Genomic DNA, 23,645 nt, shown 5'->3' on the forward strand with positions numbered 1-23,645 from the left:
AAAAGGAGATGCATTTCTTTATCTCTCTAATTAGTGCTTAGACTTAAAAATATTGTGTTTAGTCTGCAGCCTAGAGGATGAACTACCTGAGAGAAAGAGTATTTTTCTTTGGAAGAAAAAAACCCTTGATGCCATCTCTGCTGTATGGATTTTCACACCAGTCAGGAAGCTTGATAAATAGAGATTCAGAAAAAAAAAATTCCAGGGGGTGTATTCTTCCCTAGCCTAGACATTCAGGCTTCAATTTCCATTATCTATCTAGCAGTCCAGTGGGTGGAAATGGAGCAAATTCAGATCACTGGGAGCTATACTAAATGTGTGTTGCACCAACCACTGTTTAATATGTACAATGCTCTCTGCCTTTACAGTTTTACATTTTCTAGTCTTGTGCCAAAAGACCAATCATCAAAATATAGTGTGCTGGTGGGGAGCAGAAACAAGTATAGAATACATTCAAATTTTCTGTCTCCCAGATCAATTCTAAATTGACCCTTGGTGCATGGATCTGCTAAAGCGTATCTCCCTGAATAAATCTCTTCTCTTCCCCTTTCATCTCTCTCACCACATTTTTCACTACTCTTTCTGCTTTTTTCATTGTCTTGTCTTGTTGCCTGTATCTTCTCTACTTCTTTCTAGGTGATTGGATCATGACATTTTACTTGCCTATATCTCATTTGAATATCTCATAAAAGCCACAAAATAAGAAAAAATCAGGCTACAGAACAAGTAAGTGATTAGGACTTTATCTTCGTGTGTGTGTGTGTGTGTGTGTGTGTGTGTGTGTGTGTGTTAATCCTCACCCAAGGACATTTTTCCGTTGATTTTTAGAAGAGTGGAAAGGAGGGGAAGAGACAGAAAGAAACATCCATGTGAGAGAGACTCATCAATTGGTTGCCTCCTGCATGTGCCCCAACCAGGGCCAGGGATCAAGTCTGCAACTGGTATGTGCCCTTGACTAGAATCAACCTAGGACCCTTCAGTTCACAGGCTGATGTTCTATCCACTGAGCAAAACTGACTAGGGCAGGATTTTATCTTGATGAAAAAATATCTCAAACTAGTTTAGCAAAAAGACATGGCATCTTTGTAGTGTTCATGATTAGAGAATATTATAGAAATTGAATAGCTATGGTCTTGTATTCTGTGTGTATTGTAAAGTTTTACCTTCAACTATGAGACAGACTGTGAATATAACGTGATAAATCTAGAAGAAAGAGAAGCCAGGTGACAGATCAAATGTTTTCTATTTCATTCTCTTGGAAAGTAGGAAAAATATTTCTACAATTCAGATGAGACCGGTATTCCCTAGACTCTCTCCTGAGACCAAATGATTCTTCTCAGAGCCAGCAAACTCAGGTTTCATACAGAGACATTGTTATACCTCATTGCCAGAAATTTCAGTTAGTCTCTTTCCTTTAGAGTAGATTCCTTTTTTCCTGAGACCACCTTATCTAGTGTGGCCCTTTTGCCCCATTCTTAATATATATATATATATATATATATATATATATATATATATATATATATATATATATAGATTTTTTTTTTTTTTACACAGAGGAAGGGAGATGGATAGAGAATTAGAAACATCAATGAGAGAGAAACATTGGTCAACTGCCTTCTGCACACCCCCTACTGGGGTTGTGCCTGCAACCAAGGTACTTGCCCTTGACTGAAATCAAACCTAGGACCCTTCAGTCTTCAGGCAGATGCTCTATCCACTGATCCAAACTGGTTAGGCCCATTCTTAATTAGATGTTAGCAGCATTACCCAAAATAGTTTTGGCTTATTGGTGTCTAACTCAAAAGGTCATTTGGTTGGAAAGTTTAAAGCATTAAGCTTCATTATCTAACACAACAACACTTACTAACTTTGACATAACTCCAAAGAGGAAAGAGAAAGGAAGTTGGTAGAAGAATGAGGGACTTGGTAGGGGAGAATTTGCAGCCCATCAGATGTGGAAGACACCTTCAAAGCCTGAGCACTCTTGATTTTCCCTAAATCTTCCAGATAAGCTCACTTTCTGTGCTTACCCCTGTGGAATTTTTTTGTTTGCTTCAAAAGTATCTCTCTTGCCTAAAGCTTCTAGATGCAAATTTTGGGGCTTGAATTTTATGGTGACCCACATATAGTTTTTGTCACCCATGTCATCTCATTTGGGAATTCAGTAGCTTGAGGCTTCATGAAACACTGTGGTCTCAAGTAACCAAAAGACAACATTCCCCTCTACCCAAACCCTCCCCCAACAAAATCAAAGAAGTAATTAAAAGGGACAATAGGGAAGACAGTCACTGCCTCTGGTTCTGGTATAGACACTTAGAGCATTCCATTCTCTTTCCCTCTCCAGGTTTTCTGGCTGCAAATCTTGAAATGAACATGAGAGCCTATAACCACAAGCTCATCCCTGAAACATCAACCCTTCATACATACAACAACAACAACAACCTCCCTTTGACTACTCTTCATTATATAACCCCATTCTCTCTCTCTTTTGCCACATTCATGCTTTATTTTATTGGCTTAAACTTGATCGTAGAATGCCTGGCAGTCAACCAGGTGAATACACACTGCATCATATTCACTTCTCCCACAAGAGCTCTCAGCAGCAGCCTTCCCTGGGATTGGGGGACTCAGGCGGGCCTGAGAGGACTGGGTGTCACCATTTTTGTCGTGGAGTGGAGTTATGGTTAATTTGTATATTACTCTTTTATTAGATAGAACTAGAGGCCTGGTGCACAGATTCTTGCACCAATGGAAGTCTCTCAGCCTGGCCTGTGGTCTCTAGCAATCCAGGACCCTTTGAGGGATGTTGGAAAGCTAGTTTCGGCCAGATCCCTGCAGGCCAGGCTGAGGGACACCACTGGTGTATCATCAGGGCAGGGGAGAGACCATGGGAGGGCTCCAAGGAGTGTCTGACCCATTTCACTCAGTTCTGATTGGGGCCAATCAGGGCTGGGAAGGGATGTGCAGGAGAGCTTCAGGGTGTGTCCAGTTGTCTTGCCCAGTCCCAGTTGGCTGGACTCCAACAGCAAGCTAACCTACTGGTTGGAGCGTCTGCCCCCTGGTGATCAGTGCATGTCATATCAACTAGTCAAACAGTTGAACGGTCAGACAGTTATTATATTAGACTTTTATTATATTGGATATTCCATGAACACTACTCTTGTTAGACACACTCCAAATACAACTATTTAGGCTTCTCTTTGCCCCACAGGCCCAACCTCCTTCTGAAATTCTCCTCTGAAACTTAAAAAAAATTAACTTCTGTGCTTTGATAGACAACCTTGTATTTCTCCCCTTTCTAGTCCTCCCCTTTATTATATTGTCCCAAAAAGGTACAAAGCAATACATTTTTCCTCATTAACATATCTCATCACTGTCAGGGCCAGTTGTAAACAGAATTGTGAAGTATTTATTGAGCATGCACTGTCTTCCAGAACCATGCAAGCATTATCTAATTTAGCCACAATGTCCCTACAAAGTAGAAATTATCACCATGGCACAGGTGAGGAAATTGATATCAAGAAAGGTTAAGGAACTTGTCTAAGATTAACCGACAAAGTTAAGGCTGCCTCTTAACCATCTCTCTAGAGAGGTGATTTGGCAGAATCTGGCCTGAATAGTGTGGTCCTTTATTAATCCCTTCCCTTTCCTCTGTGCCTTTGTCTCAGTTGCACCCTAGGAGCTTGGCACCCACAGGTTTCAGAGAAAGGAAGAAAGGAAGGAAGGAAGGATGGAAGGAAGGAAGGGAAGAAAGTCATTGTAGTTAGAGTCTGTCTTATGACACATAAGGAGTTCCCTCTGGCCTGCACCAAAGTCTGAAATTTCAAACAGTATTTTGACTTCATTTAAATTTGACAAAGATACTAGGTGTACCAGTTAATAATGCAGATTTTTTTTCACTAGATGAAGTTACACATGTGTTGATATATATGCGATTTGATGTATACTATTTTGTTGTATTGACAACAAGCTTCAAAACTTCATATGACAAATTAGCTGAAGGTTTTAACATCATAGGTATTTTTACACTTAAGAATGTTGAATTTCATGCTAAAAAAAGAGCATTTGTGGGAAGTGAAAATTCATTACTTTATTTTGAAGAAAAAGTTATCGTATATTTCAGGAAGCTTATGGTGAACACATGAATGCTGGTTTAAATGCTTTGAAAGTGATGATTTCAATGTGAAAGACAAAGAATGTCCAGGTCAACAGAAAAAGTTTAAAGACCAACAATTACAAGCATTATTGGGTGAAGATGCATGTCTAACTCAAAAAACAACTTTCAGAAAGATTAAACATTGCTCAGCAAACAATTTCTGATCATTTATAAGCAATGGTGATGACGCACCATCACACACTTCAAAACCAGTTAAAGACATGTTAAAAGGTCTTGCCTGGGAAGTATTAATCCACCCACTATATTCACCAGACCTTGTTCCTTCAGATTACCACTTATTTGAATCAATAACACATGAACTTTCTGAGTAGTACTTCAAAACATACGGAGAAGTGGAAAATTTGGTCTCTGAATGGTTTGCCTCAAAACAAGAAAAGTTCTATTGGCACAGTATCTACACATTACCTTCTGCTGTGCAGAAGCTTTTTATTTTGGTGTAGTCACACTTGTTTATTTTCTCCTCAGTTTCCATTGCCTATGGCTTCTTCTAAGATTTTTATGGTTTCCCATCTTACGTTTAAGTTCTTTATCCATCTTAAGTTTATTTTTGTGTATTGTGTAAGTTGGTGGTCTAGTTTTATTTTTTTTCAAGTATCTATCCAATTTTACCAACATCATTTATTGAAGAGACTATCTTCATTCCATGGCGTGCTCTTGATTTCTTTGTCAAATATTAATTGGGCATAATGGCTTGTGTTAATTTCTGGGTTCTCTGTTCTGTTCCACTTGTCTACATGTCTATTCTTGTGCCACTACCAGGCAGGTTTGAGAACAGTGGCTCTGTAGTACAGCTTTATATCTAGTATTGTGATCCCTTCAACATTATTGTTCTTTCTCAAGATTGCTGCAGCTATTTGGGCTCTTTTTTAAAGCCAGATGAATTTTTGGAGAGTGTGTTCTAGGTTTTTTAAGTGTGCTGTTGGTATTTTAATGGGGATTGCATTGAATTTATAGATTGCTTTGGGTAGCATGGACATTTTAATGATGTTGATCCTACCAATCCATGAACATAGTATATTCTTCTATTTGTTCATATCTTCCTCTATTTCTTTTTTCAGCACCCTGAATTTTTTTAGTGCAGATCCTTTATCCCCTTCGTTAAGTGTATTCCTAGGTATCTTAATTTTTGTTGCAATCGTAAATGGGATTGCTTTTTAAGTTTCTTTTCTGTGAGTTCATTACTTGTGTATAGAAAAGCCATAGACATTTGGATAAGGATTTAGTCTCCAGCTTTTATAGGGAACTCATACAACTTAACAAAAGGAAGATAATCCAATAAAAAAATGGGCCAAGAACCTAAATAGATACTACAAAAGAGGACATACAGAAAGCCAAGAGACATATGAAAACATGCTCACAGTCACTAATCATCTAAGAGATGCAAATCAAAACAACAATGAGGTATCATCTCACACATGCTAGAATGGCTATCATCAACAAATCAATATAGACAAGAGCCAGAGAGGATGAGATGAAAAAGGAACCCTCCTTCCCTGCTGGTGGGAATGAAGACTGGTGCAGCCACTGTGGAGAACAGTATGGCTTTTTCTCAAAAAATTAAAAATGGAACTCCCATTTGACCCAGTAATAGCACTTCTAGGAATATATCCCAAGAAAACAGAAAAACCAATCAGAATGGATATAGGCACCTCTATGTTAATAGAAACACGATTTACCATAGGTAAGATTTGGAAACAGCCTAGGTGCCCATCAGCAGATGAGTGGATTAGAAAACTGTGGTACATTTACACAATGGAATACTATGCTGCTGCAAAAAAGAAGGAATTCTTACCATTTTCAACAGCATGGAGGGAGTTGGAGTGCATTATGCTAAGTGAAATAAGCCAGTCAGTAAAAGATTAATACCACATGATCTTACTCATTTGTGGAATATAAAAAACATTATAAACTGATGAATAAAAATAGACACAGAGGCAAAGAAGCATAGGACAGACATACTACAGATCAATCAAAGGACTTGTTTGCATACATAACCAACGGACTCAAGACACTGGAGAAGGGGTGAGGGCATGTGCCAGGAGTAGTGTAGACTGTGGGGAGGTCAATGGGGAGTCAAAAGGAGATGTATGTAATACTATTTGTAATATTTTAAACAATAAAATATTTTAAAAAAAAGAAACAAAAATCAATGGGAGAGATAAGACATTGGAAATGATAGTATCAGAGACAATTAAGGGCAAATATTGAAAGTTGTAACACCCACTATTTTATACTATCTCTTGTGACAATTCCTTCCCTACCACCATTTGTTTGTATACCTGTTGTGTATGTTTACCAGAGTCATTTATTCTTGTTGGGTTGCTCCCTTTAATATTATTAAGTGGCCTTCCTTATCTCTTGTTATGTCCTTCACTTTGAAATCTAATTTGTTAGATATAAGTATTGCTACCCCAGCTTTTTTTTTTTTTCATTTCCATTCACCTGAAAAACGTTTTTCCATTCCTTCACCCTCAGTATGTGTGTGTCTTTTTTAGGAGGTGGATCTCTTGTAGACAGCAGGTGTATAGGTCGTGTTTTCTTATGTAATCCATTACCCTATGTCTTTTGATAGGGGCATTTAATCCATTTACATTAAAAAATATTATTGATAGGTACTTATTTGTCACCATTTTTATTCTTTACCCCCGTGTTCCTTCTTCACTTTTTTTTTTTTTTCCCCCAGCGAAACCTTTAGCATTTCTTGCATTGCTGGTTTGGTGGTAATAAATTCCCTTACCTGATTTCACTTTCAATTTTGATTGATAGCCTTGTTGGGTATATTATTCTTGGATGCAGACCCTTCCTTTGCATGACTTTGTATATTTCATTCCATTCCCTTCTGGCTTGATGAGTTTCTGTTGAGAAATCAGCCACCAGTCTGATGGGGGTTCCTTTGTAGGTAACTTTCTGTCTCTCTCTGGACTTTTTTAAGATTCTTACTTTGTTGTTGGTATTTGCTAATTTAATTATAATGTGCTTTGGCATCAGTCTTTTGGGATTCATTTTGCTTGGGACTCTGTGAGCTTCTTGGATTTATGTGGGTTTTTTCTTCCCTATATCAGGGAAATTTTCTATCATTATTTCTTCAAACAGGTTTTCTATTTCTTGCTCAGTTTCCTCTACTTCTGGAACCCCTGTTAGGTGGATGTTGTTTTGTTTTATGTTGTCCCAAAGTTTTCTTAGACTCTCCTCCTGCTTTTTAATTGTTTTTCTAGAAGCTGCTCTACTTGGTTTTTTTTTTTTTTTCTTTTTTTTTTTTTCCCCCTACCTTGTCTTCTAACTCACTGATATGGTCCTCTGCTCTTCTAGTCTACTCTTGATGCTTTCTATTCAATTCTTTACAGCAGCGATATCATTTTTCATTTCTTCTTTGTTCTTCTTCATTTCCTCTTTGTTCTCACACATGTTGTCAAATTTATCTTCCATTCTTTTCAGCCACCTTATGACATTTTCTCTGAATTCTTTCTCTGACAGATTGCTTGCCTCCATTTCATTTACTTCCTTTTCTGGTGATGCCTGCTTTCTTTTATATGCGGGCTGTTTCTTTGTCTCCCCATGTTCTCTCTTCTCCAGGTGTCTGGTAATATAGTTATCTCTCTCCTTTCATGGTGGAGTGTAGAGCTCCTCTGAATACACATGTTTGTGCAAATTGGGGACAGGTGTTCTGGGGTTTGCTGTTGTTTGGTGGGTGCTGTAGTTATATATTCTTCGGGCTTTTCAGGTTCCTGACAACATCCACTTTCCCCTTCTACATTTAGTGGTCTCTGTGTCCTAGCTGGTCTCTCTGTGATGGAACCCACCATCAGTGGGGGCTGCCTGGTCAGGGGAGCCCGGTCCAGCATTCCCCCACAGTTTCCTAGAATATAGCTGTCCCTCAACTCACCAACAAACACTCCTCGTGCAACCACACACTCTCCCTTTGTTTTCTCACTCACACACTATCTTGCAGTCTGCCTTCCCATTGGCAGCCATCTTCTTTCTTCTATTCCAGAATTTTAGATGGCATGGGCATCTTTAAGGGTAATGACTACTGTTATTTAATTGACTCAAGATAATGATGATAAAATAATCTAAGATCAGAATGTGGGTGGTGAGATAAACACACACTTCAGAGAGTGCCCACTGAGGACTTATTACTACACTGATTAGGCTTCTGTGCCCCACCTTGTGACACCCACATTTTGCCTAAAAGGGCCATTGAACATTTCACCTTAAAGGCATAATGTATTCTCTCTAGAATATATGTCCCTTTTGATTCCATCTTTAATTTTGGTCCTTGTATGTTTATAGTTCACTTGCTTATTCATGTGGCTCATGTGGATATCTTGTATTGCACTAGTTTTCCCCTGCTAATAATTTTTATAGATGAGATTCAGGGCATTTCCTGAGTCCCCAGAGTGGAAGTTTTATTAGATACCCAATTAGCTGCTGTACAAGTAGCCTGACATGTTAAAAATTTAGACTCTACCATGAGTATAAGGGTTTTCTAAACATAGATATTGCTTTGGAACTTTAAAGTTTCTGATTGATCTATAAAGAATTTTTTTTGTGTGTGTGTGGCACTAGTTTATCCCCCACAGATGGTTTATTAAGTAAAAATCAGCTTTAAAGCAAACATGTCACAATTATTTTATTCTTTGCAGCAGAATTCTTACTGTTGATGAACCCCTAATTGGAATTTGGTTCTGGCAAGGAATGAAAAACAGAGACATACTGTGAGGAAATAGTGCCAAAATTAGTACAGTGAGCAATACAAAGGACAATAGTAGTTCTACCCTGGGTATTTCTTTACGTCTACTCCCTTTCCTTTTAGATGGAGGAAACCATTTGGCCTCAGTGTAATGCCATTTGGAGGCCAGGAGATGGAAACAGCAAGAGGCATGATTCAAGTCACTAGTAAGGAAAAATCCAAGATGTCTGGCAAATTCTGCTTTGGGTTAGCTAAAATAAACAATTTTCCAACTCAACTTCCCTTAACTGCCTCTTCCTAATACCCAGAATTACCATTACTAATGTGTCTCTAGGACTTCTACACTGAATGTCAGCAGTACAAGAGAGTAGTGACATCAGCGAGAACATCAAAATGGCTGAAGATTATTGAACATTTGCTATGTGATGAGTTCTGTGCTAAGTGCTATACTTATATTATCTCATTTAATGCTGGCAAAACTCTGATGAGATTTATACTATTATTTCCCTGGTCTTCAGATGAGAAAATAAAGGCACACAGTGGTTAAATGACTCACTCATTGTGAGGCAGCTTGACTCCTAACCTCTATGCTACTATCAGACAGATTTGTGTGTGATAATTAGGCCATTAGTGCCCCTTAATACATTGGACTCAGTTGTTAGATTAGAAATCACTCACCTCTGTGCCTTATTTACGTATTTTCTGGTGTATAAGACGACCCCCCTAATTTTACAGTTAAAACATAAGTTTAGGCCTATATTCGCTGTATAAGACTACCTCCCACTTCTGAGGCAACACCAGTTATTTTTTTAATAGACTTGTCTGACTCTGGCCAATCTGAGCAGGCTTTTTTTCGTTTCAAAAGTCGTCTTATACGCCAAAAAATATGGTAATGGCACATAGCACAAGCACAGGAGAGTTTTAGAATGGGGTCCAAGTAAGTGTGTGTGTGTGTGTGTGTGTGTGTGTGTGTGTGTGTGTATAGATGGGTAAATCGAGAGAGTAAGGTTTCACACCTCATCTATTAAAGTGTAATTTGAGCATATCCAAAATAGTTGCAATGAAGGACATGATCAGGAACATTATGAATATCTCTGATATTAGGTTTTATGAATAGTGATTTATGATAAAACAGGTTTTCTGGCTGCAAGACTAAAGTCAGTGCAAACTCTACACTGACTGCCTCATTGCTGTCTGTGCTAAAAAAAAAAAATGTAGTTTGAAAAATCTACCTATGCTCGACTCAGCCACCAGCCCTTGCTGGCAGAAACAATGCAGTTTCAGGTCCTAAGGGATGCTGCAGCAAAAGAACCCCAGGTGGTCTGCAAAATTATCAGCTTCTGAAAGTAGCCTTTTCTCTGAACTGGGGGCACAAGGCACAGATGGTTCTGACTCCCCATATGGCATACATTATTGGGCCGGGCTGTTCTACTCATTCTCTGGTGTGATATGACACTTAATGCTGTGCAATTATTTCCTTACTCAATTTAAAAAAATACCTTGCTCTAAATCCTCATCGGTTTCTCCTAAAACCACCGTCCACCCCACCAATCCCCTAGGCACTGAATGTGTTTTCTGCTTTGCTCCTTCCTTGTCCTTTCTTTCTTTTTAAATTAGTGTTACTATTTTTTTAATTGTCCCCAACACACACCTTTGCTGCTTGTCCTTAATTTTTGCTTTTTCTAAACCTTTTCCACTCTGACTTAGAAATGTAGCAAAAGAAAGAAGGAAGTGTAGTTGCACACACTGAGCCTGGATTCTCATGAGGCAGCTGATCCCTGAGATCTGACCATTCGTTTTCTGAGGAAGCCTTTTGGCTATTTCTCTCCTGTAATATTTTTCAGAATTCCACTCTCATCAGAGTTCTTGAAGGCAACAGACATGTAATCAAACAAACAAAAAAAATTTAAGGAAACCTGTTGATTTTATTTCTATAGCTCTTAACCTTCTGCTTAGTTTTTCTATTTACTAGTAATTTCACTGGTCTCTGATTGTCCTCATGTGTAGTTGCTCAAATAATCACTTCCAGGGTTTTGTTTTTATTTTTATCACTTTGCTTGCCTGCTCCAGAACCTTCAAGGGTAAGGGATTTGCTGAACTCAGGAAGATTCTCAGGCCCCAAAATCTCCCCTGTGCATCTACCACAGAACTTGCAAGTCTTAAGAATTGAAGGATATCTCCTGATGACCCCGATGAACAAAGAAAATTATAACTGGGATATATCCTGCATACACTTATAAGTATCCAGAATTTACATTAGAATTACTTGGATAACTTGTTACAATGCATATTCCAGGGCCCTATCCTAAATCAATAGAATTAAAATTGTGTGATTGCATGTGTGTGTGGGGAAGGCCCCATAACCTGCATTTAAAAATAAGAGCTTGGAATAATTTTAGAACTATTGTTACAAGATTTTTAAGCAGGGAAGAACCATTATCAGATTTTTCAAAAGAAAAAGAAAGATCTGATGATAATGTGAAGCCCCCCCCTCCCCTTTTTATTTAGCTTGGGGCAGAGTAAAGATTCAGATAGGAGAAGTAACTTAAAAAGCTTCCTTAGAGGGGGCAAAATAACAGGTAACATATGGGAAACCATTAGAAGGTTCTGGTTTAAGATGTTAAGAAAGAAATTGGAAGTCTGGGATAAATAGCGATAGTGTTTGAAACTCTATCTCAAATGTCTCCCTTAGAAGTTGCTATAGTTTATTTAAAAATATTTTAAAGGGTTCTTCATTCACCCTGTTATGTTGCAGGGAAAGAGCTCACTTCTTCCATTTACACCAGAGATCAGAGGTATAATGTCACATTCTTGTGAAGAAGGACAGCACTATTAAAGCTGTGAATCCAAATAGTGGTTCTCAAAGTGTGATCCTCTGATCACCTGCATCCAAGTTAGCTGAAATGATGGTTAAAATACAGACTCCTAGGCCTCACCTCAGAACTACTGAATCATAATATGAGCCCAGAAATATGCATGATAACCAGCTTTCCAGGTGACACTGATGTATAATAAAGTTTGAAAGACAGAGTTCTGAAGTATTTTTGTCTTTGCTCTTACTGGGAAATTCTTTGCCTCCATCTATGCCTGTGGAAATCTTGCTCATCCTTATAGTCCCAGCCTTCCCTGATCCAACTTCAACAGACTCAAACTCTTATTGCCATGGAGGTGGAAAATATGGAGAGACATGACAACTGGAATGCAGGGGAGAATTGAGGAGCTCTGAGATGCAACAACTTGACTGGAGGTAGTTGGAGAGAACCAGGGTTTGTATGCTAAAAATTTGTTCACTAGAGTTGAGGTTGCAAAAAAATCAAGAAGCCCAGGGTAAGCAAAAAACAAAATTACCAAGACCAGCTACCTGAGTGGGCCAAGCCATGAATTCCATACCCACAGCAAACTGTTTAGAGATAAGGATTAGTGGTCATGTCAGGTCAGGGGTATGGAGTAGAGTGTGAGACCAAATGCCTGCTCACCTGACAACTGCACATGGAGGGAAAATGATGGGTCAGCCTGGATTGTCCTTTCCCTCTATTTTTACCTGTGGGAACTCTGTTCAATCTTTACCATCACAGTGCATTGCCCAAGCTGCTTGGGCTGCCCCACTCTGATGGTAACCACTGACCCTTGATGCTTTCCTGCTCCTTCTGTTTGAGGACCATGAGGGTGCACTTTCCTGGGCTCTTTTGTTGAAATTTTCAGAGACCATGGGTTTGAAAATACCAAGGAGTAGTTCACATTCATTGGAGGCCCAGGATAAAGCAAGGTCCAAGGCAAAGTGAGTTCTGGGGGCCAGCTGTATTAGCTCAGGCTGCTATAACAAAATTTCAAAGACTGGGTAGCTTAAACATTTATTTTTCTCACAGTTTTGGAGGCTAGAAATCTGAACTCAGTGGTTGGGCTCTGGTGAGGATTCTGTTCCTAGCTTTTCCTCTGAGCATGTGCTAAGAGAAAAAGATTGATCTTTGCCTTTTCTGCTTTTTTATAAGACCAATAATCCTATTGGAGCCCCCACTTATGACCTCATTCAACTGTAATTACCTCCTAAAAGCCCTGTCTCCAAATACAGTCTCACTGGTGGGTTAAGGCTCCAACATATGAATTTACGGGGATACAGTTCAATCTGTAGCGCTCAGCATTACCTGTGTGCTTATTTGAAAGGACCCACCCCACAACTCCTCAATAAGAATCTCTGCTAGAGTAGAGACAGAGAATCTGCAAGCACTTGAGGTAATTCTGATGAATACTGATGTTTAAGAACCTCTGTTTTAAAAGTTACACTGTATCTAGTTCAAATTATCTCAACATTTTTGATGCTGGTTTAATTTCACCACATATTATCAGTTGGTAGGTAGCCCAGTCCCTATTTTTATAATTACTCTTGGCTGAAATAAGGCTTTCCTTTTTTCATGTGTCCTAAACAAGTAGTTATCATATTTGAATATGCATGCAAATCAACTGAAGATCTTGTTTTTTATTATATATCCTATATAATAAAAGGCTAATATGCAAATTGTCCCCTCCACCAGGAGTTCGACCAGCAGGCAGGCTGGCAAACCACCCATGTCTCCTCACCCTGGCCAGGCTGGTCAGACCCACCCATGCATAAATGCATGTACTGGGCCTCTAAAATATGTGTGTGTGTGTGTGTGTGTGTGTGTGTGTGTGTGTGTGTGTATGTATGTGTGTGTGAATATATATATATGTATATTCACACACACACACACACACACACACACACACACATATATATATATTTACTGAGTGGCCAGATTATTATGCGTTCAGAGATCATAATAATCTGGCCACTCAGTGTATATATTATTGATTTCAGAGAAGAAAGGAGAGATAAAGAGAGAGAGAGAAACATAAATGATGAGAGAGAATCATCAATTGGCTGCCTCCTGCATGCCTCACACCAGCGATTGAGCCCACAACCTGGGCACGTGGCCTGAATAGGAATCAGATAATTGAACTATGATCTCATGGCTCATAGGTTGACAGTCAATCACTGAGCCATGGCAGCCAGGCATGAAGATCTTGTTAAAATTCAGATTCTGATTTAGTAGGTCTAGGGTGGAGCCTGACATTCTGCATTTCTAACAAGCTTCCAGGTAATGCTGTTGCTGCTGGTCTATGGCTCACAACTTTGATTAGAAAGATCCCAACCATTTTTGCAAGTTTTAAAAGTGTGCCTCTAATTCAGGGATAGCAAATTCAAATGTCATCACTGCCCACCCCAGTAAGAAAATTTAAATGTGTGAAACTACCAGAGGTGATATGAATAGGACAGTGATAAAATCTGTAGGCATTCAAACACAGAGTTGTAAAACATGCTGGGCTGGCCAAATAGCCTACTGATTCCATTTGAGGCAACTGATTTACAACTCCTTTGCTATTACAACTATTTTAATACTAGAGGCCTAGTGCATGGATTCATGCACTGGTGGAGTCCCTTGGCCCTGGCCTGTGGGAATCAAGCTGAAACTGGCTCTCCTACATCCCCTGAAGGGTCCTGGATTGCCAGAGTGCAGCTTTTGGGTGACACACCCCAGAATCAGGCTCCCCGCTCTCTGGTTCTAGGTGCATCACCCAAGAACCGCATCTGCCAAGTCACCACAGCTCAGCAGCTCTTGCATTGAGTGTCTATCTCCTGGTGGTCAGTGGACGTCATAGCTACTGGTCATATTATCTGCCCCTAGGTAGTCATTGGGTGCCATAGCTACTGGCTGGTCGGCTGGTCACTTAGACTTTTATATACACTGAGTGGCCAGATTATTATGATCTCTGAATGCATAATAATCTGACTACTCAGTATATATATATTAGAGGCCCGGTGCATGAATTGATGCATGGTGGGGTCTGTCCAGCCTGGCAAGGGGGGAGGGGACATGGGCAGTTTGCTGGCCTGCCTGCTGGTCGAACTCCTGGTGGAGGGGACAATTTGCTTTTTAGCCTTTTATTATATAGGATATACACTGAGTGGCCAGATTATTATGCATTCAGAAATCATAATAATCTGGCCACTCAGTGTATATACTAGAGGCCCAGTGCATGAAATTTGTGCACTGGGGGGGGGGGGGGGTGTCCCTCAGCCTGGCCTGCACCCTCTTACACTCTAGGACTCCTCAGGGGATGTCTGCCTGATGGCTTAGGCCTGTTCCCTATGGGGAAATCCCTCTCACAGTCCAAGATCCCTCATTCCTTACTGCTCACCTGCTCACTGCTCCTTACCACTCAGCTCATTGCTCCTTAGTGCTGCCATGGAGGCTCCTGCCACTGCCACTGCACTCGCTAGCCATGAGCCCTATCTTTCTGTGTAGTTGTCTATGGGCCAACTGCTCTCTTCCTTCTCGCTTAGGGCGAGCAGCATGTGAGGGCAGAGTGCACTGTTGTGGAACACAGAGGGCTGCCTGGAGCTGAGGGGAGTGGCCGGGCCCACCGGTGAGAGGTGGACACAGAGGACGCTATCTCACCCAATTGTGGGGCAGGCTGGCCAGCCTTCATCTGCCTGACCCCACCCAGGGAGGGACCGAGCAGGGTGTCCGTCTCTCCATTCTCCATCCTTCCATCTGTGACACCTGTCACCCTTGCCAGGCCTTTCCCAAAGTGAGTTCAGCTCACTCTCTGAATGTAAAAGCGCATGACTGGGGTGGGGGGAGCCTCCACTCCAGTGCCCCCTGATTCCCAGCGGTAGGATCTGGTCTCAGGATGGTGGCCATAGCTGCAGAACATAGATTTGTTTCAAGAAAAGTTGGGAATGCAGACTTTCGTATGAGCCTCTATTCCAAAAGGTGGAAGTTTATTCACATTGTGGCAAAGACACCTTCAAGAGTGACACACATGGGTAAAGTCAGGGCAAAGTCAGGGCCAAACCAGGCAATTTCCTCATCTAATCTCTCTGAGGCACTTGGACAGAACAGAACCAGGTCTCAGCTCTTCACAGGACACTTCTTTGTTGTTGTCGTTGTTTGTTTGTTTGTTTTCCCTAAAGGACAGTAGTCTGCCTCTATTTTTGTTCTTTGTGAATTTTTCATCATAGGATAAAATGATACGTACATTGGGGCAATCCTCTCAAGATACAGTATTCAATTTGTATCCACGTGATGATGGCAGAGTCCTTCAGAGGGAAGGAGCTATCAGATGGGGATCAGGGAATTCTGAAAACCAAAGAGATGACAGAGATGCTAAGCCTTTCCTTCATGCTTCTGGCACCCCTCTTCAGGTGGCCTGAAGGCCAGGCGTCTGCTGGACCTTTATCACTTGATGTCCCAGGAAGGCTGTCCTGGGCCCTGCTAAGTGATGTGCAGGGCTGCCTAGGCCCGGGGTGAGTCGCCCCTAACCACCACCTGGCCACTCCTGGTATAGCTCCTGTACATGGGCATTGGTCTCCGGGGGTGACACCGGAATGGCAGTGTAGATGCCTTCCGTCTGCTGCAGCAGTGCCCTGTCTGCACGCCCGTCCTCTGCCTGGGCCTGACCCCTGCCTCTTAGGCATCCCCGGTGCAGGTTAGGAGCTCCATGAAGTGGTAGGGGAACTTGTCTCTACAGCTGCAGGACCACTTATGGATTTTCCAAAAGCTGTAAGCAGCCTCAAAGCATAGCAAAGCCACCCTATCCAGTTTGGCTTAATGGAAGCCTGTGGACTGAAGGGTCCCAGGTTGGATTCCAGTCAAGGGCATGTACCTTGGTTGCGGGCACATCCCCAGTGGGGGGCATGCAGGAGGCAGCTGATCAATGTTTCTCTCTCATCAATGTTTCTAACTCTCTATCCCTTTCACTTTCTCTCTGTAAAAAACTCAATAAAAATATTTTTAAAAAAGCATAGAAGAACCTCTCCATCCCTTTCAAGAGTGATCTCTGAAAGTCTATGTTCCTCAGGGTGCGGTAGTTGCACACTCCCATGTCCTCGTTGGACAGCTCCTTGGCCATGTGCCTGAAGATGTGTGCCAGGTACCCGTCGGAGCTGGCACCCTTGTGGAGACTCAACTCCTTCTCCTTCTCCTTCTCCTTCATGTCTCCAAACAGTGTCGATGGCAACGTCGTTCGAGGCGAGGTCACTTTGCTCCATTATCTGGACAATTTCCCCTGAGGTTAACACACAATTAGCACCCTGGGAACTACGTAAAGTTGTGGGAACATCTTCTCAAAGGGCCTCCAGTTTTTTGTCATGACATGGGCCACAGTGACATGGAAAATCTTGTCTGGAAACAGGTTCTCCGATCTGGCGAAGTACTCCTTCACCAGAGAGCCCATGATCTGCTGGGGAGACTTGGCTGTTCAGAGGTGGGGGTGATGGGGTGACCCAGCACACGCTCTGCATATTGGTCCCAGCTGGGGTAGGCGGAGGTCAGCATGGACTCTTCCTTACAGTGCTGGCAGTATCGATGCACAAATTCCTTCTCACTCTCCAGGTTGAGAAGTCTGCAGCTATCTTCATGTCAAAGACAGTGCTCCCCAAGTCTTTAGAGAAAGCCACAGAGCCTTCTGGATGCATCAGTGAGACTGAGGCTGAATTTAGCAGCAGAATAAGGCAGAGACTAAGGACACATGAACACTGCTAGCACCTTGTGCTGTGAGGTATCATATTTCTTATTAAGGTTCAGAACATGGAAGAAGTCCTTGGTGTTCTGTTGAGAAACTTGGACCCCTTCCTCTGTGGTCACACTGCTGTCACATGCCAGGCAGTCACTCAGAAATATCTTGTTGGCATTAACCAACTTATGGAGTTATCCTTTTTCTCCATTCTCCTGAGCTTGATTCCAGACATTGACTGTGGCATTCTCTTGGTCATTGGATTTTTTTTTTACTACATTCTTTCCATGTGCAGTGATCACACTTCATCTGGAGCAGGAGCCAGCTTGAGTGACCTGGAGGAAGCACAGGGAGAGGCTGTGGGAGGCTGTGGGCCAGGGAAGGGACCAAATGGTCTGCCTGAGGGACCCAGTTCCCCCATTTGCCATTCCCTGATCAATAGAGCCTGAGGGCGAGGGGATGGACCAGTCATCTGTTCGGTCATTACGGACCCTAGGTCCGGTCATTACGGACCCTGTATTAGTATTTATAAACAAGTATTTATTTCCCCATCTACCCACTTTATGGGTTTTCAGATTTCAACCTCAATTCATTTCACTCTTACTAGCCTCACTCTTAATTGGCTTTGTAAACATTTTTAAGGTTGCTATTATTTCAGAAAGTGTGTCCTATATAAGCAGCCAGGTTGTAAATCTTCAGTAGCAGGAACTGGGACTTATTTCTTTTGGCTCCCCTCAATAATGTTTAGTTCAGTGTTCAGCTTGCAGTGGGCACTTGGTCACTGATGACTAATTGATTCACTGTCAGGACCAAGACAGTACTTAGGAAAATAAGTGAGTTCACTAGAATGGCCAGGATTTGGAGATAAGGACCACATCTTATGTAATCAGCATACAGTTCCTCCTTGCTGGAAGATAGCAAGTCAGGCCTTTTTTTAAAGAACCATTGGATTGTTTCCCCAATATTAGAACACAGACCAGGCTTGTTCAACTGCTATTGTTTTGAATTTAGCAGGATGTGTTGTGTTTGCAGCTTCTGGACTTAACTGGATTGGATATTTTTGGTTCTCTTCATAAATAGGATTATTTATATGTAAATACTCAAGTTGCTATGAAAAATTGCCCTAATTTTCTTGTGAACTTTCTTCCTGCAGCTTGTGGAAAGGCATTATGTTACTTCTCCACATTCAAGAATATTTTAAGTACATGCAGCTAAATTGTGCTAAACCAGTTGTCAAAACTTGGGAGTGCACCATAAAAGACAATTGATACAGATATAAAATCAACACATTTGCATGGTCTCCAGTTTATTTATATGCATGCAAATGTATCTTTACCTGGCATAGATATATACACATAAATTGTGTTGTGACTAAAGATTCAACTGGAGTTAATTATCATACAAAGAAAAGAACTATTCCCAAATTAATTCAGAACCTGTCTATCATACTATTGTAAAAGTCACTTTTTAGCTTAAAGAAGAACTCTTTCACTCACTTAAAATTATGATTCTATAGAATGTTAGCTGACTTCTGCTACCATGTTTCCCCGAAAATAAGACATCCTCTGAAAAGAAGACCTAGCGTATGGAAAGATAAGACATCCCCTGAAAATAAGACTTAGCATAACTTTGGGAGAAAAAATTAATATAAGACACTGTCTTATTTTCGGGGAAACAGGGTAGAAAAGAGACTTCTGTTCAAATACACAAAAGGTTGTTGATGACTAGTCAATCAGATAACTGTAAACATGAACTGAAATGAATACTTTTTTATTATGATTTTCAACTTCTTTATTTCTTCAACAACTATTGGTCAGAAAGCCTTCTATGTGCCGGACATAGTACTGGCACAGGGTGGATACGGGGTTATAGTAGTGAACAAGACATCCATGGCCCTTGATTTTGTAAAATTTTAATTAATTCCAAGTTCTGTGATTAGTGTATGTATGTGTGTCTTAGTCCTTTGAGACTACTATAACAAATATATCATAGTCTCAGTGACTTAAACAAAAAATGTTTCTCACAGTTCTGGAGGCTCAGAAGTCCAAGTACAAAGTACAGGCAGATTCAATATCTGATGCGACCCTTTTCCTGTTTCATAGATGGCCATTTTCTTGCTGTAACTTTACATGGTGGAAAGGATATGAGAACATTCTGGGGTTTCTTTTATAAGTACTAGTGTCCTAGTGCACATATTCATGCACATTGAAAAAAATTAATTAGAAGAAATATTTTAATATCACTATTGGAGTCTTGCTAATGTAAAGAAAATAGGATTCTACCAAGTATCCTATCTACCCACTCCAGGACTTCTGTGAGAATCAAATGAGATGAGACACGAGAAAACATTTCACAAACATTTGGTTAAACTGTAAAATGTTTGTGTCTGGTTATAAAGCAAGTTGAGTTCTTGGACTGAAGAAACTCCAAGGAGGCTAGTTGCTAGGAAGAAAAAGACGGGTGTAGCTATGTGACGTCATTAACCAGCCCATAGCCACCGTTTCTGGGATGGGCTGGGGGCTGCATTTTGCACCTTGGGGTCTTGGCTGTGATTTGGTGGGGTGTTGCTCCAGGGTGGTGGTGGGGCCTGTGTCCCACTTAGGGGAAGACGAGTGTTGGTTTGTTGGCACCAGGTTCCTCTGTTGCTCTTTATTTTTAAATGGCCAGTGTGCATGAGGGCAGCTCCTGCTTTGAGCATCTGCCCCCTGGTGGTCAGTGTGAATCATATAGCTACCAGTTAGACAGATAGACACTTAGCCTTTTATAAATATAGATTAACTCTATTCATGATGGTTCCACATTCATGACCTAATCACATCTCAAATGCCCCATCACCTTGTGGGTTAGGTTTCAATATAATAATTTTGGGGAGATACACATATTCAGTACATATAATAGCAATGTACATTTGTATATATAATAACTAGAGGCCCAGTGCACAAAATTCGTGCATGGGGGTGTGTGTCCCTCAGCCCAGCCTGCACCCTCTCCAATCTGGAACTCCTCAAGGGATGTCCAACTCCCCTTTCAGGCATGATCCTGGAACACCCCTCTCACAATACAGAACTGCTGGCTCCCAACAGCTCACCTGCCTGCCTGCCTGATTGCCCCTAACTGCTTATTCCTGCCAGCCAGATCATCCCCTAACTACTGCCCTGCCAGCCTGATTGATGCCTAACTGCCCTCCCCTGCCAGCCTGGTCACACCTAACTGCCCTCCCCTGCAGGTCTGGTTGCCCCTAATTATCCTCCCCTGCTGGCTTGATCACCCCCAACTGCCCTCCCCTTCAGTCCTGATCACCCCCAACTGTCCTCCACTGCAGGCATGATAACCCCCAACTGCCCTCTCTTGCAGGCCTGGTCCCGCCTAACTGCCTTCCCCTGCAGGCCTGGGTCCTGCCCCCGTGCCCCTGCTGGCCTGGTCTCCTCTGCTGGCCAGGTTACCCCTACCTGTGCTCCCCTGCAGGCCTGATCACCCCCAACTGCCTTCTCTTGAAGGCCTGGTCCCTCCCAACTACCCTCCCCTGCTAGCCTGATCACCCACAACTGCCCTCTCTTTCAGGCCTAGTCCCCCCCAACTGTCCTCCTCTGCAGGCCTAGTTGCCCCCAACTAGCCTCCTCTGCCAGCCCAGTCATCCTAACTGCCCTTCCCTTCAGGCCTGATTTCTCCCAACTGCCCTCCCTTACAGGCCTGGTACCTTCCAACTGCCCTCCCCTGCAGGCCTGATTGCCCCCAACTGCCCTCTCTTGCAAGCCTGGTCTCCCCTAACTGTCCTCACTCCAGGCCTGGGTCCCCCCCCCCCCCAAATCTGTCCTCCCCTATAGGCCTGGACTCCCCAAACTGCCCTCCTTTGCTGGCCTGATTTTTTCCAACTGCCCTCCCTTACAGGCCTGGTCCCTCTCAACTGCTAGCCTGATTGCCCACAACTGCCCTCCCCTGCCAGACATCTTGTGGTGGCCAATTCTGTCCACATGGGGGCAGCCATCTTTGACCATATGGGGGTGGCCATCTTGTGTTTTGGACTGATGGTCAATTTGCATATTACTATTTTATTAGATAGGTTTGTAAAAACCTTAGATATTTTCTTCATATAATCAAAGAATCATATAGGCCTGATCTCCTTCAACTGTCCTCCACCCCCAACTTCCCTGTCTTGCAGGCCTGGTCCCCCTCAACTGTCCTCCACTGCAGACCTAATCACCCCCAACTTCCCTGTCTTGTAGGGCTGGTCCCCCCAACTGTCCTCCCCTGGAGGCCTGGGTCTGCCTTCCAATGCTATTTTATTTATTCCTTTATTCTTTAGATAGCTGGAAGAAGTTGGGTATGTGTTGAAGTCACATTGCAAGTTGAGCCCCATTCATATTTTCTGGGCACTCAATATTTATGTGTACACCCATCTGACAACTTTGAACTGCAAATACCAAGCACTTGTCTGTATACTTTTTCTGGTATATGGAGCTTGCAGGACCTATTCTGGGGAGTTAACAAAGCTCTCCCAATCAGTGAAGCATCCCTCAACCAAGAACTAACGGGAATTGGTGAATAAATACCTCAGTTTCATCCATCTTTATTGGGATAACTCTGAAGTGTGTTACAAAGGTTCCTAGTGGGAATGAATCCCAATTACTCACAATGGTGATCTGTTCAGTAGACACTTTATATTGGTTACTTTTGTTCTCTATTTTCCTAGTAGTCCTAGTAGCATTTCATGTGATCACCCTCCCACCCCCCCAAAAAATGCTCTGATTTCACATTCTTGTCTCAGGGTCAGCTTCTGGAAGAACCCAACCTATGTTTCAGCACTTGGCTATCCAACAATACATGATGGAATTGTATATTCAAGGGCAAATTTATTTTGAAAATCATATACAATGTGAAATTCATGGCTATCATTTATAGACAAAAATTACTTAGTACTTTGCTTATTTTTGTCAAATATTTAGATGCACATGATAGTTAAGTATATTTGGAGAAGGCTTTGTCTTTAAGAAAAAGTACAATTATTTTGTAATTTGGACAAAAGAATCCACATTTAGTTGAGTAATTTCACAGTTTTGTGTACAGCAATTTTCAGAAAGTCACTTGGTACCAGATTCTGAAACCTTGTTTTAGGATCTGGCTACCTCTTTTAATGTCGTCCCACTTTTTATCCCATAACCCAGGGGTTCCTGAGATAGAGTGTTGGCCTGGGTGGTTACAACTTGACCCAAAGCTCACCTCCTTTTTTTTTGTTTCATTTTTGGTTTTCTTTTTTTTTTAATATGTTTTTTTAAAATTGATTTCAGAGAGAAATGGAGAGGGAGAGAGGAATATCAATGATGAGAGAGAATCATTGATCGGCTGTATCCTGCACGCCAACCTACTGGGGACCGAGTTGGCAACCCAGACATGTGCCCTTAACAGGAATCAAACCTGGGACCCTTCAGTCCTCAGGCCAACACTCTATCCACTGATCTAAACTGGATAGGGCTCAGTTGTTTTTTGTTGCAGTTTTCTCTCACCCATAGCCTATGTCTGTTTTCCTCTATCTTGAATGGAATCTGACCCAAGTTTTATAGACGTGGTGTCTAGTATTTCCCTTTGCAGTCTCATAAACCCACTGCATGTATTTCCCTTTATTGGTGATGAGGAAGCCATCTGATTTTTATCAGACTTAAAGTATTCCAGTCTATGAATAATGAAACATGGGAAATGAAAACAGACAGGCAACAAAACTGTTGGGCTCATGGACAGGACTGAAGACTTACAACATGAATTTTTTATACTTGTACATTTTATGCATGTATACTAGGATTTATTTACCTCTCTCTTTTTAACTTTATTCTTCCCTCAATTCCCTGAAACTGGTAAGATCCTTTCATTTGTGCACTTGAGGGTGGCCATTCGCAGGTCAGAAAGCATAGCAGAAGCTCCCTGACTAGAAAGGAGAACTTGATTTCAGTTACTTAGGCCATTGTGCTGTTAGCCCTCCATGTTGCCTGCCCCAATTGTTTGTTTGGACACTTGAACTCTTGCCCATTACTATAAATGTCTTGGTTCAAGATGCTTGCTTTAACCCTGTCTAGGCTTTATTTTCTTTATCCAATGTCCCTGCTTAACTCACTACCTGTTATGAATTGTTGCACATAGCATTAAATGGGTACTTCTTAAGTAGTGAATATATTCCCTGACTCCTCCTTGATTGATCTTGCTAAGGCATTTAAGACCTGAGCCCTTAATTTCTGACTCCAAACTTTATCC

General features: G+C 41.7%; 1 pseudogene; it reads right to left on the minus strand.

Annotated features, from left to right (window-relative positions):
- Nucleotides 1-16,208: 16,208 nt before the first annotated feature.
- On the minus strand, nucleotides 16,209-17,714 carry LOC118721952 (annotated as a pseudogene).
- Between the last annotated feature and the right edge of the window lie 5,931 nt (nucleotides 17,715-23,645).

The sequence above is a fragment of the Pipistrellus kuhlii genome, unplaced genomic scaffold (assembly GCF_014108245.1).
Source record: "Pipistrellus kuhlii isolate mPipKuh1 unplaced genomic scaffold, mPipKuh1.p scaffold_m20_p_19, whole genome shotgun sequence".
Taxonomy (NCBI): Eukaryota; Metazoa; Chordata; class Mammalia; order Chiroptera; family Vespertilionidae; genus Pipistrellus; species Pipistrellus kuhlii.